The sequence below is a fragment of the Apus apus genome, chromosome 2 (assembly GCF_020740795.1).
Source record: "Apus apus isolate bApuApu2 chromosome 2, bApuApu2.pri.cur, whole genome shotgun sequence".
Taxonomy (NCBI): domain Eukaryota; kingdom Metazoa; phylum Chordata; class Aves; order Apodiformes; family Apodidae; genus Apus; species Apus apus.
Window position 1 is genome coordinate 31,873,317 of NC_067283.1, and position 8,823 is coordinate 31,882,139.

An 8,823-nucleotide genomic window follows, 5' to 3' on the forward strand; every position below is an offset into this window, starting at 1 on the left:
CTTAAAGCTATTTCTTGAAATGGATTTGTGCTAAAAATAAGGACCATTGAACCCAAATGTTCCAGAACTCTATAGGTTTGATTTGCAGGGAACATTCCTTTCCACACTGCCAACTTCATGATTTTAAGCTGAAATCTCCTGACATTTGCTGTTTGAGTTAATGACCTGTCTGTTGAAAACTGGTGATTGTAAGAATGTCTGCTTTCATTTAGGTGAAGTCTCTAGGCCTGTAACTGCATGGGAAAGTTTGAAAACTTACTCTGAGTTCACTTTACATTTTCAGAAACAGAGACAGAGCCTTCTAATTAAAAATATGTTAGGCTTTTTTTTTTTTTTTAAGTAAGATTATATTTTGTCTTGTGGATTTTAGGAGTCTCCTTTGATGTTACAGATTTCTTATTATCGTTTTAGATTGAAGCACCTTGTCTAAATGCAAATCTTTTTCACTTGGTAAAACAGCACATTACCTCTATGTCATTTTTGTCATCGTTGTCAGGAAGTTTAAGTCCTGAAAATGGTTTTTAAGATCTCTCAGATTACTACCTCTTGTTAAGTCAGGTTGTAAATGATCAGAGTTAGCATAGCATATTGATTAGTCAGTTGACCCAGGGTTCCCTATGCACAAATCAATTACATGAGATTTTTCAGAAATTGAATTAATTCCCAATGCCTTGGGTTTGTCAGATGAGCTCTTTGCTCTTGACCAAAGATATCCTATCCATAGTAGTGGAAGCAGTTTTAAGCATAAAGAAACTAGGGTACAGATGTCTGACAGACACAGAAAGGTGCTAGAAGGAAAGGACAACTGAGAAAATCTGAGTAGTTTTCTTCTAGCAGTTTCATTTTCAGAGGGCTAATTAGCACCAAGAAGCCAGAACTTTTGGAACTGGCACCCTATCCCAACACAAAGAGAGGTAGCCATGTTGTAATAAAAAAATATTCTGCTCCAAGGAAAACTGATTTTTTTAGCTGGAGATGTCTTGCTGTTTCACAGAAATAAAGCAGTGGGATGTGCAGGATGCTGTGCTATGCTGTGCTATGACTAAACTTTGAATGCTACAAGTAGCTGGAGGCTGCCTCCTGGGTGGGGAAAGGGGCAGAAAACTCCGTGGAGTGCTTTAAAGAGGTCAAAGAAGGAAGAGCCCAGTTTTGGAGACCAACTACCCTATTGCAGCTCTAAACCAGCATGAAGTTAGTTTTGGAGAATGCCTGTATGCTTGACTCTGCAGGCTAATGCTTAGGGCACTTAACTGGTAGAGGAAAGACCTTGTTTAAGATTCATGTTCCATGGAAATACACAAATGTATGACATCATCACTGAATTAAAAAAAAAAAAAATAAAAAACACCAAAACAGGTAAAAGTAGGTTTTCCCCTCTCATATGAGTTCCTTAATCCCTGGAGCATAAGACGGCAGTATTTCTTCTGATGAACTTTTAGCCTTCTAACCATTGCACTTTTAGAATATAGCTCAGATTTTCTTGAGTCAGAAACTTATGTTTGAGTTGGTTCAGCTCCTTCTGCTTAAAACCAAAGCTGAGGCTCTGGCACCTCCACTGTCTTGTCCCAGCTGCAGTCAGTACACCATGGCAAAGCTTACCTTGTATTGGACACACATCCACACTGCTAAAGGGTAGCAAGGGGGCTATTCTGTTTCAACTACTGTCATTCTAACCTTGCCTTGAATTTCTATGCTTTCCTACAGGCACAAGGAACAGCAGGGTTTCTCAGCCTCACCAGTAGCTGGCTGCCACTTCACAATACCAAGAGGGTGTTCAAACAGTACATTCAGCAAGTACAAACAGCCTCGTTTGAGTATTCAATTACTGCTAGCTGGTAGCTGAACCTCAGCCAGGCCAAGGCAATGCAGAAAAGACAATGAGAGTTAATGCTTCATGGCTCGCTCTTTCATCTTGCAAGACATTTTTTTTTTTACATTAAGGAAGTATATGATGCAATACAATGTAATCTAAACTTTTTTTTTCCCCCCCTCAATAACCACTCTTACAAAGTCAGTAGCCTGCTACTAGAAGCAGCAGAAGCACGTGCAAAGTGGTTTTGCAGCATAACTGTGACAGCATTTGTCATGTCCTAGCAAATCACTTAGAAAAATCACTTAGAAATGGATTTTCCACATCTTGGAGTGCAGTGGATTTAGCATTTGGATTCATCAGTAGGCTTTGTAGGTCAGACCTATGTTCTTATTCCATTAAAAACCAAAACATATTGGAGGTTTTTCACCTTTCTATTTTATGCTTATTTTCATATTTTTATTTTGTAACTTTTTTCCTTATATTTCCAGTGTGTTTTCCCCCTTCTTCTGTTCACCTACCACTTTTCCCACCTCCTTTTCCTGTACAGCTTTGATTATCTAATAAGATATGTCCTCATAGTAGAGTTGAGCTGGTATTGAAGAAAAATGTTTGCTCACTGCTCAGAAACAGAAACTGGCCGGGAAACACGCACACCACCTGTGATCAGAAAATAATCAAAATGGTAATAGATGTAACTCTGGAGATAGGACCATCCAGAGTGTCCTTGCAGGGGGTGCTAAAAGGCCACATCTAAGGAAATCTCTCACTGTACAACTAAGAAGAAGATGTTGACCATAGGAAAGGAAACATTTTGCAAATTAAAAATAAATTGAAAGATTGTATTGGTGAAAATGTAAAGGGGAGGACTGAAGAGGAAGAATGACATCATGCTTCATCAAATAAGCTCAAACGTCACTCAGGAGAGAAAGTCTGTCTTCGACCTCTGTCAGGTCAGACAGTGCTCACAGGCAGGCCTGCTGACTGCACTTGAAGCATCTAACCAGCACCCCACTTTCATCCTCTTTCCCCTGTTCCCCTTTTCCTTGCTCAGTCTAGATGACAGTCAGTGCTGTGTTCTGGAGAAATAGTAAGAAAATTGTGCTCATCATGCCAGAGCCACAGGTTGACTGGAAATTCAAGGGAACATTGTGGGGGAGAAACAGAAAGTAGAAGCTGGTGCTACAAAAGGAACTGAGATACGAAGGGGCGATGGGGATAGGAATATTCGTGTTCCTTATTGTCAATGAACACTTAAGACAACTCTTTTCCCCTCTGAGGTCTCTAAAATGCACTTTTACAGCTAGAAATTTACAGATGTATGAATCTACATCTACCTTTAGAATAGGCTGCTAATCTTGCAACACATATACAATGATGTTTTGTTTCACCATTCAATAGAAAAGAGGGTAGCTTTGGTAAACAGAGAAAGTGTCCCAATTTTGTGTTCAACTGTGTCTCACCTGATCCCTGTGCTATCACCAGAAAGGAGTATTTTTAGTGTATTATAAAGGTGCGTGTCTTATTTACTTGTTTATTTCAGAATAAATCTTAGTGTTCTCTGCGTGAATGAATGTGACTGCTATAGGAAAATGTTTACCCAATAGAAGTCATAAATACTAAATTCTGCATCAAGCAGCCACTAGTCTTAATATTTGCATAAAACCTTGGTACCAAAAGATGCTAGTTTCTTTCACAAAGGTAGATGCATGTTATTTAAAGACCTGATGCTGAATCTGTGTAAAACTTCACTGAGAGATAATTTTTAAAACTCCTGGAGGAACAGAGGAGCAAAGGTGGGTAAAATACAAAGTGTTCACAAGAACTGAAAAAGAGAACAGCCCACAGAAGACCCTGCAGCAATGCCAGCATTGTCTTTGTAACCTGGGAGAGACACTGCCACTGGGGACATCATTATGCAGTGGCTCGTATCCAAAAGCTTTGCATCACATTATAAAGAAACAGCAATACAATGGCATGGACAAGTCTCTAGAACCTTAGCATAGTCTGCATTGCCTTGGAAATAGGTAATCCCTGCTTTCCCAAACCCCTAAGAGATCAATTATGGAATTCTTTAGAATAATAAAATATAAATGAAATTTCAGTCCCAGCTGCTACCTCATCTTGCTCTTAAATTGAGTCCTCAGAAAGCCTAGCTTACAGCAGAGGCAGTGGCATGGGACGGGTGGGAGTTTATAGCCTATAGTTTATAGTGCTCTAGGTTGGCATGAATAAAGCAGGTGTCTTGCACAAGAATGCTTCAAAAGTCTTCTGGTTACAGCGACTGTGATATGCCTGGTTCTGAGCACATAATTTTGATCCCCTCATTTTAGATAATCTAACTATGCTGCTGCAGAAATTATAGCTCTGAAGGGTAGTTTGGCATAGGGGGTCCCCGGCTGGTAATAGTTTTTGGGTTGTTCCCCATCTCCCACCAAGGCAGTGGCTGTTCCTCCCCAGTGCCCATAACCTGCTGCTGCCCAGAGCCAGCCTGGGATGGGCCACACCAGCATCATGTCACCCAGCCTGGAGCTCTCCTCAGAAAGGAACATTTCCACATGAATTGGCTCACTAGGACAGGTTTTTAATTAGTGGCATTTCTCTGTAACTGATCATGTCTGACACTCTGAATGGTCTGGAAAAGCTTTGCTTAAGGCAGAGGCCATTGTGCAGGAAAGAGAGGTCAGTGCCAAGCCCTGTGGTACTCATACGGGAACCCTGTCACAGATTTCTGTTAGCCCAGGATTATATCAGCAAGTGATATATTTGCTTATTTTTGACCTCTCACAAACATTACAGGAAGTCCTTTTTCTGTAGGACTTCCATGTTTGTCCTTCTACTTCCAGACTTTTTTTCTCTATGGGTTAGTGCTGGAGCACACTGGTTGTTCACTTAACAGTGATAAAGGGTGATATTTTGGCTGGGCACTGGTTTGGTAGCAGGGGAGGGGCCCTAGGGCTGCCTCCTGTAAGAAGCTGAAAAACTCCCACAGCTCCAAAACATGCAGCCACACCTCTGGCTAAGGCCGGGCTCATCAGAGACAATGTGCCTCTGCAATTAACATTTGAAAAAAGGGGAATATATGACCTGAGAGCAGAGGTGAGAGCAGTGCCAAAACAGACATACCAAAAGCACAGTGAGCAAGAAGGGGGAGGAGGTGGAGGAGGAACAGGGGTTCCCCGGCAGCCCATGATGAGATGGTTGTCTGTCCCCCTGCAACCCAAGGAGGAGTACGATGGAGCAGATGTGGACCTGCAGTCCATGGACTTGGACCTGCACCTGTGAAGGACCCCACATCAGGGGATGTGACTGTTCCTGAAGCAGGCCCTGACTCTGTGGGAAGCCTGCACTGGAGCAGTCTGTTCCTGATGGATTGCATTTAGTGGGAGGAAATTATGTCAGAGGGGTTTGTGAAGGACTGTCTCCCACGGGAGGGATCCCGTGGGGAAGCAGGGGAAGACAGTAAGGAATCCTTCTCCCTGAGGAGGAAGGAGCGGCAGAAAACCTGTGACAAACTGACTCTAAATGCCATTCTCTGTCCCCTTGTCCCCTTGTGCCGCTGTGGGGGAGGAGGTAGAAAAATTGGGAACAAAGTAATTTGGGACCAGGAAGAAGGGAGGGATGGGGTAAGGTATTTAAGCTTTGTTTTTTGTTTTGTCTTTGTCTTGTTTGCATCTGATTAGTAATAAATTAGATTAGTATTTTTCCCCCCAATTAAGCCTGTTTTGCCTGTGATCCTAATTGTTGAGGGACCCCTTCTTGTGTTTGTCTCAACTCACGAGTTTCTAGTTAGTTTTTGTCTTCCCCGTCCCACAGCGGGGGGCAGTGGGGGAGCGGCTGCGTGGTTCTTTCTGGTAGGTTAGGCCCAAACCACCACAGACAGTGCCTGAGGAACAAAGCAGCAGGTTCTGCATCATTTGACTCACGGAGCTTTTCCCTTAGTCAGTTATGCTAGGATATTAACTTAGCATGCAGTCTGACTGTCTTTGAACTAATGTTTGCAAGCAACTTGTGTAGGAACAGCAACGAACCTTGGGCAACGAAGAAGGCTCGAAGCAGGAAAGTTGCAATATGAATATGCAGCTTGTTTTCCAGAACTGACCTCCTTCTTGTAGTGAAGAGCTAGGCTTGTCCTTAGCTGCTAGAGGATAAATGTGTACTGTTGCACGTTTGCCTTTTCATATCTTTTTATCTATTTATTTATTTATTTTTCAGAAGAGAGGGTTGATGTTTACCTTGACAGAAGAGGGCTAGCGGTGTGGGTTGCAAGCCCTATGGCCTTGCAGCCACTGGTCTAGGAGGCCAATGTGATAGCAAAGCAAGGGCTCCCTGCCCCAGCTCCATGGGTCCTCCGTACCACTGCTCATGCCCAGTCACCTGGGAGTCTCACAGTAATCCTTCAGAGCCAGGGTAAATTTATTTCTGTAACTCTGAAATTCAAAATTGTAGCTACTGAAGTTAATCACCATGACTTTCACAAACTGTCATAGCAATTTTCTAGGTGAAGTATTGACGTATGTGGAGCTGTTGCATAAAAAGCAAAGAACCTACTATTTAGACCTCCTTGATTAGTAATGCTTAACCAAAACACTGTTTGCACAGTGAGATAATAAAGCAAGTCAGATCATGCAGAGTACAGGGACGGTATGGGTAAGGTTAATATCAGGTAGTAAGACTGTTTCAGAAACATCTTAGCCAGAACTGACAGTTTTATAGTCTCCTAGAAAAATATACCTTTACTTTGCTCAGCAGCACTTCAGAGCCTTCATATATCAATTGGCCCAGAAGGGAAATGTGAACACTATCGTTTTGTCTAAACAAAAAAAGTCTGTTCCAATAAATTTTGTGGCCAAAATGAATGGGACTAAAATAACATGTCAAAATCAGTTTGTTCTTAATATCAGCGTGATGTTCACTTGTTTTCCTTTGAGTCTATACAATGGCAAATACTTAGAGACTGTGGAGTCTTTGTGAAGTTCCATGGTTTTAGACCATAAAGATAAACTCAGTAATATAAAAACTACGTGTGATTAATGACCAGTACTTGAAACAAGACTTTAGAAGTATCGGTAAAGGTCAGATTCTTATATGCCCCTATTCTGTCTTGTTTTCTATGGAAAAATTTGGTACATGGAGCTGAAGTCCCAGTGTGGAACCATATATGGGTCCACTTATGTCATTGCACAGATCTGTCAAACTTTCTACTGGTGAAATCATTTTTCTGGAGGTAACTGTGGTTTCTGAGGAAGCTATGCCAATTCCAACCAACAGATATTAAGTTCAACAAAGTGCAAGACACTTTTGCATTACAACTGAAAACTCATAACCACCTCTATCCAAAAGAAATATGAGCTTTTAACAGCTTCGAGGCGAATCTCATAATACTAACTTTTTTTATGTAGCATTTTTCATTTCAGGATTGCACAAAGCACTTTGATTCATGGAATTGCTTTTAAGCCAAGAGGAATCATTATTTTGGTGTCCTACAAAGCCCAAACCTGTAGTTCTACAGTGCCTTGTAACTTGTGGCCACTGTATTAATCTTGGCAGGCCCCCATCAAGCAGGTTGTGTTAGGCTGATTTTGCAAATAGTGAGATTGTGATACTCAGTTAACTGGCTGACTCTGAGGACACACAGCAAGTAATACAATGGTCATAACAAATTGAGATTAATCTAGGTATTAATTGTTTTACCAACTTCAAAATGCCCAGCTGTTTTCAGACATGCATTTGATGGATAAATGACAAGCTTCTGAGCACCGCCCCTTGTTTAAGTCTCAAGGACTTGGTTGAACAGAATTAATTGACTTTAATGGAAACTGTAAGAGCAGTGATAGATACTTGCTGTTAATCATTTTGGTGCTGTATTTATGGAGTCACTATGTCACATTAAGGAGGAGAAAGTTAAATTTCTCATCACATGCCATTAACAAGCTGGTGATAATGACAGCGAGTCATCAGGAACACTTTGGGGAGATTCTATTACATTTCATTACCATGATAAAATAATGAAATAGTAATGAAATTGGGGCTAATCAAAGAGCAGCAAAAAAAAATAGAGATTCAACATGCTATTAAAGGCCAACTTGCTTTGGTGTTCACGATGCACTAATGAGCAGAGTTGTGTGGATAAATATGGAGTATGGCAGGTACAAAGGGGCTGTCCCTTTAAAATATTTTTTAATGGAAATTATACAATTATTAGGTTTATTTTCAGCTACAATAGTGACTTTCTGAGATGCAGTGCAAGATATGCTGTTCAACATTAGGATTAATGAAACACGTAACAGATCCAGTTTATTGCTCAACAAAACATGGTTACTGTATTGTTCATTAGCTACAGGAAAAATTATATTAATGTCAACTCAAGTTTCATTTAAGTTTTTAGACTTTGTTTTAGAGGCTATCACTAACAGCTATATAAAATTTGTAATTATTCCAACTCTGCAAAATTCATATAAGGTTTCGTTCACAAGTTTTCCTACAGTCTTTCTGAAAGAGTTGCATAGATGGGATTTTTGGTGAGAATTTTTCATCTGCTTTTCTTGGGTAAAGTTTATTTTTGCTGTTGCTGCTTTAACAAATCAAGGGATTAAAAACACCTGGATCTAGATAAAAGTTTAGGATTTATAGGAAACATAATTCCCTACAGAAAAGTTTCCACTGTTTTGGGTGATTTGTTGTGTTGTTAATTTGGGTTATATATATTTTTTTTTTCTTTGAAACCAGTACCATAATGATTCACTGAATTATGCAAGATAATAATTTCTCTGCCTGGCAGTGCAATATAGCCTTATATCTATTTAGATTTCTGAGGAGTGTTTGTTATGCTTTGAGTCAGGTCCTGGGTACTGACAGAAAGACTCAAGCCTCTTAAAAGATGTCTTTCATTGTAGAAGAAAGTAGATGAAAGGAGTGTTCATACAGGATCACCTTGCTTATTTGATTTATCATAATTCCTGAAAAAGCCAAGGAAGCAAAATGAGGGAATAGAATTGCCTGTTTTTTCAGCT